This window comes from Lipotes vexillifer, unplaced genomic scaffold (assembly GCF_000442215.2).
Source record: "Lipotes vexillifer unplaced genomic scaffold, Lipotes_vexillifer_v1.1 scaffold536, whole genome shotgun sequence".
Lineage (NCBI taxonomy): Eukaryota > Metazoa > Chordata > Mammalia > Artiodactyla > Lipotidae > Lipotes > Lipotes vexillifer.
Genome location: NW_006775074.1, coordinates 1,649,053 through 1,664,448, shown reverse-complemented (window position 1 = coordinate 1,664,448; position 15,396 = coordinate 1,649,053).

Below are 15,396 nucleotides of genomic sequence, written 5' to 3'. Positions count from 1 at the left end.
AAAGAAAATATGCCCAAGGACGTAAGTGGTTAGACTGAACCACACTTGTTTTGACAACGACAGTTGACAACTGATAATCAAGACCACTTCTAGATTAAGAGAAGCCTGATGTGTGACTTCCTAAATTTTGTTTACTCACACAGAAATGATATGGTTGCTCCCTTAACAGGAAGAACCATCAGCAATAAAATTTATTTGGCTCTGTGTGCTTCACATAAAATAAAGAACTAGGCTTCTCACTTATCAGGTCAACATGCCTTTTATCAGGTATGGTGAACCGCCTAAAAGATTATTATATAAGATGAGGCCAAAGGGCCCATAATAAGTAGATGCTACGCTGTACTTGAGGTGCGCATAACAGATCTATATCAGAAAATTTTATACATTAAAGTGACAAAATAGAAAAGAACTGAGCTGGGCTTCCCTGGTGGCACAGTGGTTGAGGGTCCGCCTGCCAATGCAGGGGACACGGGTTCATGCCCCGGTCCAGGAAGATCCCACATGCTGCAGAGCAGCTAGGCCCGTGAGCCATGGCCGCTGAGCCTGTGCGTCCAGAGCCTATGCTCTGCAACGGGAGAGGCCACAAGAGTGAGAGGCCCGTGTACCTCAAAAAAAAAAAAAAAAAAAAAAGAACTAAGCTAAGCTAACATTCTTCCCATTTTGGTACGATTACTATTTTGTTTGTTTGTTTCTGAAAATCAGAACAGCTTTGAAATTCCTCATTTTCATCAACTTGAGGAAAATCTTCCAAAAGTCAGTACTGTTTCAGTTCAAACCATTTCCAATCCCAAACATATCTCTCAGCTGAGATAAATTATTTGATGAGTCACTCCCAAATGACTTTGATGGATAAAATTATGAGTATCTAAATTAAAACAGCTCTTTGGCTTCATTTGCTGCATAAAAAGTTTAGCTTATAACTAAAAGTTTTTATATTAACAAGAGTTGCACCCAAGAATTTCGGGAGAATAAATATATACATATATATGTATATGTATATATATGTATACACACAAATGTGTGTATATGTAAGCAACGTATACACATACATACATATATACACACAATGTTCTGAAAATAATCATCAATAAAATAGTAAAGAGAGGGAGGAAACTTTTGAAGTTGATAGATAAGTTAATGGCATAGATGATTTCACAGATGTATATTTATCTCTAAACTCATCAAGTTGCATACATTAAATATGTACAGGTTTTTAATATGTCAATTATATCTCAATACAGTAGTTTACAAAAACAAGCATGAATCAAGAACAGTCTCAGTGGGACTTCCCTGGTGGCGCAGTGGTTAAGAATCTGCCTGCCAACTCAGGGGACATGGGTTTGAGCCCTTGTCCAGGAAGATCCCACATGCCACTGAGCAATTAAGCCCGTGCACCACAACTGCTGGGCCTGTGCTCTAGAGCCCGCAGGCCACAAGTACTGAGCCCACGTGCCACAATTACTGAAGCCCGCGTGCGTAGAGCCTGTGCTCCACAACAAGAGAAGCCACCACAATGAGAAGCCCGCGCACCACAACAATGAGTAGCCCCTGCTCGCCACAACTAGAGAAAGCCCGCATGTAGCAACAAACACCCAATGCAGCCAAAATGAATGAATGAATGAATGAATGAATGAATTTAAAAAACAGTCTCAGGGCTTCCCTGGTGGCGCAGTGGTTAAGAATCCGCCTGCCAATGCAGGGAACATGGGTTTGAGCCCTGGTCCTTGAAGATCCCACATGCCACGGAGCAACTAAGCCCGTGAGCCACAACTACTGAAGCCCATGCGCCTAGAGCCCATGCTCCGCAACAAGAGAAGCCACCGCAATGAGAAGCCTGCACACCACAATGAAGAGTAGCCCCCACTAGCTGCAACTGGAGAAAGCCCGTGTGCAGCAACAAAGACCCAATGCAGCCAAAAATAAATAGAAATAAAATAAATTTAAAAAAAAAGTCTCAGAGCTTAGAAAACAAAAACTTAGTTTATACACTACTTGAATATCAAAAATATGAGGGCTTCCCTGGTGGCGCAGTGGTTGAGAGTCCGCCTGCCTATGCAGGAGACACGGGTTCATGCTCCAGTCCAGGAAGATCCCACATGCCGCAGAGCAGCTGGGCCCGTGAGCCATGGCCGCTGAGCCTGCACGTCTGGAGCCTCTGCTCTGCAACGGGAGAGGCCACAACAGTGAGAGGCCCGCGTACCGCCAAAAAAAAAAAAAAAAAAAAAAAAAAGAGTACTTTAGGAAATAAAGGATTTAATGGCCAAACATAATAGCTTCATTTTGGAGAAAATGCATTTATTTAATTGAAGACACTATGCTAGATGTATAAGGCACTCCAAATTTTGCGTCTATTATTTAAGCCACCCAGTTTGTAGTACTTTGTTACAGGAGCCCAGGCAAACTAATCCACTTACATATCCCAGACTTGGAGCTGAAAACGCTGACAACCTTGAAAGGGCAATGGGCCCAAACAAAAAAGCCCCCGCAGAGTCTGCTCTCTCTAGACAAAAGACAAGGGGCAGCAGAGCAAGGCAGAAAACGTCTAGACAACAACCACTCTAATTGAGCCAAACACCACAGAGCAAACTGAAGCCCCTCTTCCACCACACCAGCAAAGGTAGGCGGAGCACCTAGATTTCCACCCTCAACCCAGATCCCTCACCAAAGTGGTGTCAAGAAGGCTAAGTAGGGCAGCAGAACAGCAGCACTTTTGTCCCTGCCAGCAGGTAAGGAGGCATCACCTCAGCAGTACCAGTGGAGACTAATGTGGGGAGCCCCCAGGAGGCAGTAACAAAGCATCCTTACCCTTCTCCACTAGGGGGCATCAGTGAGGTCTAGTGGAGAGTCAGGATATTAACCACAGCTGGGTGGTAATAAGGCCACCCTCTTATGCCCCACAGTGAGACTGGAGTCCATGTCAGAAGCAGTAATGAGGAACCCGTGCCCCTCTCAGCCAGGGTGGTATCAGTAACAGACTACCGGGGGGCCAGAACTCCCACCCATCCAGCAGTAACGAGGAGCCCCTCTCCCCAGGTGTCAATAGAAGCTGAGTCAAAAACTGGGGTTTCCACTACCATCTGACGGGAATGATGCTGCACCCCATCTGTGCTCTAACATTGTCAGAATAGGCCCACTAAAACACAAGATTTAATTAAGATCCAGAATCTCATTATATAATGCCCGAAATATCCAGGTTTCAATCAACTGTCATACCAAGAACCAGGAAGATCTCAACCTGAATGAGAAAAGACAATCAATGAGGGACAACGAGATGACACAGATGTTAGAATGAGCCAACAAAGATTTCAAGCAGCCATCATAAAATGCTTCAGGAAGCAATCAGAAACATAACAGGAAAAAATGAAAATAAGGAAAGTTTCAGCACAGAAACAGAAGATGTAAAGTAAAACCAAATGGAAATCTTAGAACTGAAAAATACCATATCAAATAAAAACTCAGCAGAGGGGCTCAAGCAGAATGGAGGAGATGCAAGAAACAATCAGTGAACAATAGAAATTACCCAACCTGAACAACATGGAGAAAACAGAATGAAAATTAAAATCAACAGACTCTCAGGAACATGTGAAACTATAACAAGGGACCCAACAATTGTGTCATTGGAGTCTTGGAAGGAGAGGAGAGAAAGGGAAGGGCTAAAAAAGTACTCAAAGAAATCATGCCTGAAAATTTCCCAAGAGGCTGAGCAATCCCCAAACAGGATAAACCCAAGGAAATCCACACTGTGACATACAGGTGTCTCCTGCTTTTCGAAAGTTTGCTTTAAACCACTTTGCTTCTACAAAAGACCTATGCTAGTACCTGTTTTCACTCACTAAAAGAAATCTGAAGAAAATTTTTGCTTTTATGACAAAAAGAATTGCTTCTTTGCTTCACACCATTTCGGCTTACAAAAGGTTTCATAGGAATGCTCTACTTTCAGGTAACAGGGGAAGCCTATATTATAGTCAAACTTCTGAAAACAAAACAAAACAATCTTGGAAGCATCAAGAGAGAAACAACACCTTAGCTATAAAGAGAAAACAATTTTAATTAAAGCAAACTTCTAATCAGAAATCATGGAGACCAGAAGTAACTGGCACAATATTTTTGAGGGCTGAAAGAAAAGAACTGTTTAACCCAGTATCTTATACACAGTGAAAAAGTCCTTCGGGAATGAAGGCGAAGTCAAGACACTCTCAGCTGAAGGAAAACCAAGAGAATTTGTCATGCTTTATACAATAACTTTTTTGGTAATTAAAAAATTATAAAATGAAAAAAGCTACCACCAGGAGAAAATATTTGCAAACCACATATCTGAAAAAGAGCTAGCATCTGAATGTATACAAATCTCTCAAAACTCAACAGCAAAAAAATAAATAAATAATCCAATTAGAATATGGGTAAAAGATATGAAGACACATTTCACTGAAGAGGATATACAGGTTATAAATAAGCACATAAAACGATGTTCAACACGTTTAGTCGTTAGGGAAATGCAAATTAAAACCACAGTAAGATATCACTACAGCTCTATCAGAATAGCTAAAATTTTAAAATAGTGACAACACGAAATGCTGGCAAGAACACAGAGAAATTGGACTGTATTGCTGGTAGGAATGTAAAGTGGTACTGCTGCAACTCTAGAAAACCGTTTGGCAGCTACCACATGACCCAGCAATTGCACTCCTTGGCATTTATCCCAGAGAAGTAAAGACTATGTTCAAACACAAAAGGCTATACATGAATGTTCACAGCAGCCTTATTCATAACAGCCCCAAACTGGAAACAACACAGATATCCTTCAACAGGTGAATAGTTTAACGGGGGAGTGGTACAGAGTACATCCTTATCATGAAATAACCACACAGCAATTTAAAAAAAAAACTGATTTATATAAAACCTAGAGGACTCTCCAGAGAATTATGCTAAGCAAAAAAGTCAATCCTAAATGGCTACATTTTGTTATATAACAAATATATACATAACAAAGCCATTGAAATAGAGACCAGGTTAGTGGTCACCACGGGACAATGGAGGGAGTGGGGCAAGAGGGAAGGTGGTGTAGCTATAAAAGGGGAACAGACCATCCTTGCGGCCTCTGTTGACTGTGCCAGTGTCAATATCCTGGTTGTACTAGGTCATTGTACTACAGGTTTGAAGAAATTAATATTGGGGAGAACTAGGTAGAGGAAACATAGGATCGCTCTGTATTACTTTTTACAACCACCTTTGAATCTACAATTATCTCAAAATAAAAGGCTTAATTTTTTAAAAAGTAACTATTCTTAGCTCTCCATCTGTTCAAAAACAGGTGGTAGGCTGAATTTGGCCCACAGGCTGTCGTAGTTTATAGAGCTTAATGCAAACAACAAGAAACACTACATGTTCATTCAATGCTGTCTTAGATGCTAAAACTTTAGAGAAATCTGGACACAATCAGAGGTCTTAAAATGTGTTTACATTAGTTAGTTCTTATACTTATTGCAGTGGTTTCCTAGGTGGCAAGCGTCCATTCCCAAAGCTAACTTGGAAGGGGATAAGAGCAGTGGGTATGTAACCCCCTCTGGATTTGGAATCTTCAAAATCCTCTTTCTCTTATCGTTGCGCTCATATCAGTACCGTGAGCGCATCTTCTCCAGTTATACGCCACCCCTATTTTCCTACATCCTGGATTTTCACTGCATCATGGACGCTAGCTGTTTGTTTTATTCAACTCTGTTGTGGTCCATGTAAATATGATTGCTCTCTGAACAGGAGTTCTGTTTGAATTGCATGGACTGGTATTAACTTTCTCAGTCTTTCCGTTAACAATCTCAGTTTTGTCCACTGTGCAGCACACACAAAAAATTTAACACCATATTTAAAGCATCCGTATTCACATTCACGTTAGGAAATCTTTCATCCAATACAGCAGTCATTACCCAGCCTTTCGGTGTGGTCTCTGTTTCCGCTGCATTGCTTTGTAACTGTTTACTTTGGCCTCTTAGAAATTGTATTGTGAGGGCTTCCCCGGTGGCGCAGTGGTTGAGAGTCCGCCTGCCGAGGCAGGGGACACGGGTTTGTGCCCCGGTCTGGGAAGATCCCACATGCCGCGGAGCGGCTGGGCCCGTGAGCCATGGCCGCTGAGCCTGCGCGTCCGGAGCCTGTGCTCCGCAACGGGAGAGACCACAACAGTGAGAGGCCCGTGTACCGCAAAAAAAAAAAAAAAAAAAAAATGTATTGTGATCCTTAGCTGTCTGATTGTATTTAAGGGTGAGGCACTAAAAAGCTCTGTGTCCATGGGTGAGGCTTGGTGGAGCTTACTGAAGCCCAGGGCTCTATTGAAGGCTAATCCAAATAGATCGCTTCTTTGGGGAGCCCACAACATTAGTCCTTAGGTCTTTTCTCCTGGGTCTATTAAATTACCTGGAGAAGATACTCTTCTGTCGGAAGTTTATGATCCTCCTTGACGCATTCTGGGTGCCTAGATGTGGAAAAAGGGCTTCTCAATTTCTCTTCATCCTGGGAATTTAGTTCCTTTTCCTTCACTGTTGTTTTATCATCAGGAGGGAGCATGCGTTTGACTCGCCTTCATTAACCAGAGGTCTTTATTTAAATAATCATAGTCTGAGCCAACACATGAGAAATTAAAGTGGTTGTAAGGGTTTAACATGACATCTGGGTTTGTCATCATTCTTGTACCCCAGCCCCATGGTTACTTCAAGCACATGGACTCAAATTACCACTCTGGATGTAGCTGAGATGAGTTCTCATCATAACTGGAGGTGGTCAGACAAGAAGGCAGGAGGTCAAATCCCAAGCCTAACTTGAAGGAGGAAGTATTTGGATGTGGAATCTTCTTCAAAATCCTTTCTCCTGCTTTTTATTTTGTTTCGTTAATACAAGCATTTGGGGCCCATCCTCTCCAGCTGGAGGCTCTCCTAATCCTAGATACCTAATCAGAATCTATCAGGGTGATACAGGAAGAAGTAGGCGATTAAACCAGTCATTTCTATAGAGCTTTCAGCTCTAAGGTTCTAAAACTCAAACAGTTTTTTGTGGGGCAGTCTGGAAACCTAACCATGAAATATGCACCTTTATTGCTATGTGGAAATGCACTCTGAGTTTCATGTAGCAAATTTACACGTCAGCAATAGGCTAAATGTCACCCTAGGGTAGATACTCCCTTGGGGGAGAGCACCAGAGGGGGGTAGACTCACAGTGACGGGCAAGAGCAGCTAAGCAGAGAGTTCCTGGGCGCTGTTCGGAAATGGGTCGACCTCAGCTGTGGGCCTAATCAGGATGAGATGCCATCTTGCCTGTGGCCACGCCAAACACAAGTAGTACATTTCCTCAAGGTCATGGCTCACCTTGGACGTTTGCGTGAGAGGATCTGGAACTGGGAAGAACCGTGTGTGTTATCTGTTCTGCTTGACATTTTGCAGAGTTGACACAGTAACTAGGTATGCATTTATATATATAAAGCAAGGATTTAGAGCATGTTATTTTTTTTTAAGCTTTGCCAACTTGATAGGTAAAATGATATTCTTTTGATATCTGAACAGAAATAACTTTGGTTATAAAGTTGTGCTTTTTTTCCTCCATGAGCTTATTGACCATTTATATTTTTATTTTGCGCATTGTTCTTTCACTTACTCAAAAATATTTATTGGTCACCTCTGTTAGTTTCTGGGATAAAGGGTTAACAAGACAGACAATTTCCCTTTTCATCTCACAGAGCTCATCATTTACAGGAAGTAGACAAACATAAGTAACAATTTTTGCAAATATTTCTGGAATTTGAAAAGACATAGCCTCTATCTTTAGGACAGAATTTGATATATATGAGTCAGGTCTATTTTATTATGTTGTTTAGGTCTTATAAACCCTTATCTTTTACTTACTTGCTCTGTCATGGGCTGAAAACGGTGAACTAAATTCTCCATTTACTAATATGCTTCTATTGCTCTTTGTAGTTCCTGTAATTTTTGAGAAAAATGTGATTTTTTATACAAATCCATAATTTTTAGATCTTCATCGTGAATTATATACTGTATCATCATGTGTCCTTTCTCCCTCTTATATTTTGTTCCCATTCAACTTTAACAGTGAGGCTGTGAACACCGCTTCCTTCTTCTCTGACAGTGTCATTTTTTCATGTTTACAGATGTAAGTATTTAAAGCTGTGAATGTTCCTCTCAGCACTCCTTTAATGGTATTGTTATTTTCCACATGTATCACTGACATACATTTTGCCCATCCTTTTACTTTCAACTGTTCCGAATCACTTCAAGGTGTATCTTTTTTTATATAGCATGTACTTGGGTTTTCCTTATAATCCAATTTGAGCCTTTTTCTTTAAGTATATCTGGACCATTTACATTTATAGATAGGACGGCTGTTTGGTCTTGTTTCTGTCATCATGTTTTACATTACACAAACTATTTCCATTGATGCCTTAAAATAACTTTCAATATATGGCTTGTTTCCTTTGCTCATGTATGTGTTCTGATCATTCAAAAAATTTTTATGTTGTCTTACCTTTCAGTGGTTACCTTATTGATGAACCCTCTATTTCTTAGTTTCTATCTACTGATACCATATATAAAAAATAATAGTATGCTTTTACTTCCTCATACTCTCCCCTCTGCTAAATTAGCTGATTATTTCTATTTATTCTTTCAGTACTTACCTTTATACTTTAAAGTATATTACTGGATTTCCCTGGTGGCACAGTGGTTAAGAATCCGCCTGCCAATCCAGGGCACACAGATTCAAGCCCTGGTCCGGCAAGATGCCACATGCCGCAGAGCAACTAAGCCCATGCGCCACAACTACTGAGTCTGCACTCTAGAGCCCGCGAGCCACAACTACTGAGCCTGTGTGCCACAACTACTGAAGCCCGCACGCCTAGAGCCTGTGTTCCACAACAAGAGAAGCCACTGCAATGAGAAGCCTGCACACCCCCGCTCGCTGCAACTAGAGAAAGCCCACGTGCAGCAACGAAGAAACAATGCAGACAAAAATAAATAAATAAATTGATAAAGTATATTAGGAACTTTTTTACTTCTAATAATAAAAGAGTAAGAAATCAGAATACTTATGCCACCTCTTACCTTCTCCTCTTACTTCCAACTTTTGTAACTATAACTTCCACCGTGGATCCTGTCTTCATCCTATAGCAAATTCCTTTGCTGTGATTTCTCACTTACCACGAGTTTGGAGCTTATCCTTTTGCCGTTTTTTCATAAAATGCTCATAAGAAATACAGTCCTTAATTTTCCCATGTTTATAAACGTCGATGTATTACACTCAAACATAAGTGGCAGTCTGACATATTCCCTCACTAGAGTATACACTACACAGGCAGGAACGTGTGTGTGTTTTGCTCACTGGTGTATCTCCAATGCCAAGAACAGTAGCTGGCACATAGTTGCACTATAAGTATTTGTTAAATGAACAATATACAAAGGAAAATTACAAAAAAAGGTTTGGGGTTGGGATTTTTCCTTCTGAGAATTTTGTCAGCATGGCTTTTCTAGTGCCAAATGCTAAAAGAGAGAAGTTTGAGGCCTCTCTGATTTCTACCCCAGTACAATTTATTTTTGGTTTTCAGCAATTTGACCTTGAGGTGCCTAAGTGTCATTTTCTTTGTGTTTAATCTTACTTGAAATCGTTCTACATCTTGAATCTGTGGGTTTATATTTTTCATCAAATTTGAAAATGTTTAAGCTAGTTTTTATTTTTGTACCATGTGTGCTCTTTAAAAATCTTTATTCTCTCTTGAGTGAAAAGATCTATATTTACTAGATCAAGTTCATTAATTTTACAATTCAAATCTATATCTTTGCTCTTTTCAGCTTTTGATCTATCCATTTCTGCAAAGTATATCTTAAAATCTTCAACTAAAACTTTCTTGGCTGTTGACAGTCACTTGCTTTATATATGTTGAGGCTATATTGTTAGCAACATACATATCCATGATAAAATATCATTTGTTACTACTAATATATGACATCCTTTGCCCCTTATGGCATATTCATCTTATAATTGTTCTGCTAATGTTAAAATTGCTGCCATGGCTTTTGTTCAATCTGCCTGACATATATTTTTTCCATCTTTTAAATTTTCAATCGTTAGTATACTTTTGCTTTAAATATATCTTTTGTAGATATGGCTACATCTTTTAAAACCCAACCTGGGAGGACTGTGTGAGGCAGGGAATTACAATGTCTCTGGAGAATGTGGGTGGATGAACTAAATGGAAGACTTTCAATGAACCAGTAATGCAGCAAGAGGCAGAAGTAACTCCAGGTGGAGGGCCTTGCAGGAGGAGTTCATCGTGGGCTTTCTTAATTTATTCCAATCCAAACGAGTTGATGCCTTGGGAGTTGGGCCTTATCCCAAAAAGTTCACTGTGCTTTCTGAAAGAGTGGCTGTGATCCGTGTGGCCAGCTGTGCTTTGTTTCAGTTGGAAAAGGAACAGTCACAGGTTGGAGAAGTTTCCTTCCTGGGAGGGTTCAAAGAGACAACCTTCATGCAATGATTAGGAAGTGAACAAAAGAAGGTGAGAGACCCTTAACCGTGGCATCACTGAGCACCCAAAGCTCACTCTGGTCTACCTTCCTGAAGTTATTACTCAACAGCTCAAGTGATTAAAAGCTTTTTGAAAAGACTGGCTCCTTTCCACAGAACTGGCAGGCGGGGGTGGATAATACAGATGACCCAACTGACATACTCTGAAGTCAGAAACATTTGCCTTGTAGAGTCATGAGAAAATGCTCAGAACAGAAGAGGACAGCCTGGCTACTGCACCACACAGACTCATAAGGAAAATTAAGCCTGACACAGCGGGTGAGGCAGAACATATGTGCACAACTGCTCTTCCCTGATCTCTGAAGCACGGGGGCAGGTGGGACAGGCCTCCGAGGATGTGCAAGCCCCTACCCAATCCTAGTACAGATGTTCTGGAAGGGTTGAGGAAGGTATTCAGATATCTCCTTGATCCAAAGATTCTGTATCTGATTTTTAATGCTTAAGCGAGTCCGTGGCAAATATTGTCGAGCAGGGGTCCCCAACCCCAGGGCCTCAGATGACTACCGGTCCGCGGCCTGTTAGGAACCAGGCCACACCGCAGGTGAGCAGTGAGCGAGCGAAGCTTCATCTGTATTTACAGCCGCTCCCCATCGCTCCCATTACCGCCTGAACCATCCCCCCACCCCCAGTCCACGGAAAAATTGTCTTCCACGAAACCAGTCCCTGGTGCCAAAAAGGTTGGGGGCCGCTGTTGTAGAGAACACAGCATTAAACGTGGTTCCCGAAAAAGAAATTGCATTCAAAGTAAGGCAGACATCTTCCGGTGACAGAGCATGTGGGGCATTTTCAACACGGAGCTATAAAAGATAAATATATTCATGTATATGCACACACACAGATACATACACACACATATATGTGATGGCAGACTTCCAAAACGAAATCCAAGAGCCATAATTGACTTCCTTCTTTTTCTACCTCTAGCAAGTAAATAATGATGTGAGATCCTTTGGGGGAAAAGGGAAAGACAATCATCTCTTTAATCTTCCTAAACAAACCTGAGGCAGGTGTTAAAAACCATATCCAATTTACAGATGAGTCTGGCTACAGGTTTCCTTCCTGTTCCCTCATGAAGGATGCAGGGAGGAAAGACGGGCGTGTGCTGCTCTGCCTTTGAACCGACTGAGAAGGAATTAAAGCTGGTGGTTTTAGAACCAGCAGATACACAAATACATCTTGGTATGATTTTCTTAAAAGACAACAAGTGACGCCTTTCAAACCAATGACAATGGTTTCTATTCCTGTTTCTAATCTGATTCCTGTTTTGGAATTTGCTCTTTGAGAAATGTTAGGCTTTGAAATGAGGACCCCGAAAGCCAAGAGCCCCAGATCCTGCTGCAGAACCCCAGCATGACTTTCTGTGAAACTCCTAATAAATCACTCGGTTTTGCCTTGAAGCCATTGAATAACTGAGCATAATTTGGAAGCTGGTGTCTCAAATCATTACCCAGTGCCTCCACATGAGAGTACCATTTACCCTGAGAATTGTTCAATTCCACCCAGCAAGTCCACAGTAAATTGGCACCTCGTTCCTGCCAGGAGGGGGCTCACATCAAAGTTATGTTAACTTTCAGAAGTCCATCTTCAGCCTGCTTTCACCAAGCCTGCCTGGTAATTGCCTCTACCTGAAAATCCAGTGCAACTCCACCAGGCTTCCTGATGGACAACAAAGAGAAAAACAGTAGGAGAAAATAAGGGTCAGAAGCACCTCAGGACCTGTCATCCAGTGGGAGGTCTTGTGTCAGTCTGGCACACCCCTTTTTTTTTTTTGCGGTACGCGGGCCTCTCACTGCTGTGGCCTCTCCCGCTGCGGAGCACAGGCTCCGGACGCGCAAGCTCAGCGACCATGGCTCACGGGCCCAGCCACTCCGCGGCATGTGGGATCCTCCCGGACCGGGGCACGAACCCGCGTCCCCTGCATCGGCAGGCAGACTCTCAACCACTGCGCCACCAGGGAAGCCCACACCCCTTTTTTATTTCCATTTATCCTCCCAACATCCTCTACATAGTTAAAATGAACCTTACCTGACAGATGCGGGGCAACTACACCTCAGGTCACGGGACCTGACTGAGGTCATCTGCTTAGAAAGTGGCGGGGTGAGGATTCACACGTGTCTTTGCTTCCCAAACCTCAGGCTCTTTTCACATCACACCCGAAATGTCCTAAGCACGAATACTGAGATGCTTTTACAAGGAGCCCACGAAACAGGTATTTCTCCTTGATCGCTACAGGGTGAGAGATTGAGCAGGGTGTCAGACACTCAGTGGGTAAAGCTAAATCAAGGCCTGTTGGTCCAAAGATGGCGCCTAAGGTTGTTCACGGCAGCTGTGGGCAAGTGAGGGCTGTTCACACACGTGGGCAGGAAAGCTTACTTTAGGCTGGGAGAGTGGAGAGGGGGAAATTAGTGTTTATTAAGAGGTAACAGGTCTTCATAATGAAGAGCATGGACTCTGGAGCCAGACTGCCTGGGTTTAAACCCCATCTCCTGTTCTGCTGCAGAATAATCCAGTGTGCGTGTGCACAGCAAGGTGTCTGGGTGTGAGGGGCAGTGGAGATGGGTGAGCAGGAGTGGCCATGTGTTGCGGTTTGCTGAAGCTGGTCGAGGTGTACCTGAGGTATATTGTATTACTGTTCTATTTTTGCGTATGTGCGAAACTTCCCTTAACAAAAGCATTAAAATAAACAAACCTGGGTTCCTCCGCTGACTAGCTGTATGACATCAACAAGTCCTATGGCCCACCTCAGTTTCCTCAGCAGTAAAATTGAGCGCTAACAGTACCTACTCCTAGGGCTATATGAGAAATAAATGAGTTAATACATGGGAAACAGTGCATGTATACATTACCTGTATCACATGTATACATGTCAAATGCTAGAAATTACTACAGAGTAACTACTACAGCCCAGGTGCTAGACTTGGCATCACAAGTGTATTATTTCAATCGATTCCTCCCAACAATCCTACAAGGCAAGATAGCCTCCATTTTCACAGGAGGAAGTGGACTGAGAGGGGTTCTGTCAGCGAAACCTGCATAAAAAGTCAGGTTGGCTCTAAAAGCCTTGTCTCCCCTAGAGGCCCACTTCCCTGAAAGTGCCTGGACTGCCTATTACAGATGGGGAAACTGAGCTCCGGGGGTTTGGTAAATCCACAGCTGAGGGGTAGGCTGGAAACTGAACACAGATGAGGCCAGGACCCAGCACAGCCTGGGCTCTTCCTTCTGGAGCGGACAGGCTGTCCTCACACAGGCTGCCCTTGGGGAGGGAGGGGGCGGAGCTCTGCATTTCGTGGCTAAGTGGCCATCGTGAAGGGCGGGGATAGCGCAGAAGCCCCGCCCCCCTCCTTCACCCCAATGAGCCGTCCTGGGGGCAGCAGGCTCCAGGCTTTCTTGGACCAACAAGCACTAAGGCTCCTCAGAGAACCAAATAAAGGGGAGGAAAACGGAAACCTAAGAGGAACTTGACGCTAGCAGCCTCTGCATTTGATAAACGTTTCAGCGAATCTCTTTCCAGGGCCACAGGCACTGGAGTGAGCGTGGGGCAGCACGGGGTCTCCCTCGGAGGCCCGCAGAGCTCCGTCGGCCCTGCCCAGCCCAGCATCCGAGCTTCAGCTGGAGCCCTTCCTTCCAGCAGCTGCTTCGTCTTCTTGGAGACTCACTCCAAGACGCTCCATGCCCCCAGAACACGCCTGTGCAATCAGTGAGCGAGTCATGCAGCCACCGAGCTTAGACAAGCACTTGTCTCCCCACAGATCTCCCCCGAATCAGCAATGACAGAGGAGCAGACACCCTCAGAGCAGTTACCATGAATCTGACTTCCAAAAGGGGTCCACTCCACCAGCCACCAGGACGGCTAACAATGCCCTAAAATACAACGAAGCAAAGCAACCCTTCCAGCACAGCCAATTTGCATCCCAAACTCAGCTGGACTGTTGACAATTTGTACCCTTTCTGCAGGAACAGAACCAAGCCTGACCTTTACCTCCAGGACCACGTCTGTGTTGCTGCTGTTTGCTAACTGGTGTCAAAAGCAGTTGTGGTCTCATTCCAATTAGGACTCTTATTTTTGCTGAAACAGTCCAATTTATGCATCCTTTCTGGCCCTCTCAAGAGTCTCTCAATCTTAAAATGAGCCAGTCAAAAAACACAATTTTACCGGAAGTGATTCACAGCAGGGAGTGAAGGGGGAGATGGAGAAAGCCCAGAGGACTGGAGGCAAGAGGGACATACTTCCCAGCCAGGGGACCCGCACACACAGCACCTTCCTGTGCTCCCGGGAGAGCAAGGCCACCTCCTGGCAAAACAAGATAAACATCCAGTTTAAGGCTATTATCTCCTTTATTCAAAAAATAAATATTTCACTTCTGAGTCGACATATTTCAAATCACATGAAGCACAGAGAAGAAATACAGGCCCTTTGGAAATCATGAACACGTGTAGCAAAGAGTCATGTTCAAAGCAAAGGGAATGGGGTGAGCACTGATTCCAACTGATCCATGACACAGAGATTCCTCCTCTCACCAGGTGGAGCTACATATCGATTGTAGGCGAGAAACACACACACACACACACACACACACACACACACACGGCTTTGAAGTCTGAAAGGCACATGAAGTGGATCATAAGGTGTGTGGCACATTCACTGATAAAGCGTTCCCTATTCCCTCCCAAGAAAAGTGGAGAAACTTTAATCAAGTCACAGACCAGAGAAGACAGGGTCCTCTGGCTCAGAGCTCAGCATCAGGAAAATCTCTGCAGATGAAAGTCATTCTTCTTCTGCTCTCCCCTCCCACGCCTCCGCTCTGGGGGGGGGGGGGAGCG